Genomic DNA, 713 nt, shown 5'->3' on the forward strand with positions numbered 1-713 from the left:
GGCGGCGGGGAGCCTGCGAGGGGACACGCTGCTGGAAAAGGGGAGCTCCTGCCTCCCAGCCACCACCAGTTCCAGATCAGAGCCACAATCCCCTGGGCAGCAAGGCTGGGAGCAGCTTCCCCCACTCCCTGCTGCCTCCAGCGCAGCTTTTGGCAGTCCCAGCCGCTCTCGCTCTTTCCCCATTCGGAAACCCGACAAAATCCATCCCGTGGGTGGAGACTTGGTTATTTTAATGGTTTTACCTTTGCTGAGGGAAGATCTTTATTGCTCTTAGGGCCTCGTGGAGAAGACAGTCAAAACGCAGACAAGGGACTGCCTCCTCCCCATCGCTCCAGTCCAGCTGGTGTCGCTCCCTGCACCCGGCCAGCCCCATCTTCTCTCTCCAGGGGCCTGGACTGAGAATGGTCCAGTCTGAAATGTTTGAAATAAAGTTTGAAATGTTAATTTATAGCAATAGGGGAAGTGTGGGGTGTGTGCAGGACTTGGGCAGTGGGTCAGAGTGTTGCTGGTTGTTGTTGTTGTTCTCTTTTTTAAAAGAAGATGTATTTTGGTTGATTAAGTTGAAGAGAGTTTAAAAAAAACTTATCTTTTAACATTTGGAATAAATTGAGTTTTTATAAATGCTGGGGTTTGCCCTCCCTGCTCCAGGGTCACGTCTGGGGTTGCCTGTGGCTCCTCCTGCCACCTCTCTCCATAAACTGCCCCCTCCTGTC

The sequence above is a fragment of the Buceros rhinoceros genome, unplaced genomic scaffold (assembly GCF_000710305.1).
Source record: "Buceros rhinoceros silvestris isolate BGI_N320 unplaced genomic scaffold, ASM71030v1 scaffold22061, whole genome shotgun sequence".
Lineage (NCBI taxonomy): Eukaryota > Metazoa > Chordata > Aves > Bucerotiformes > Bucerotidae > Buceros > Buceros rhinoceros.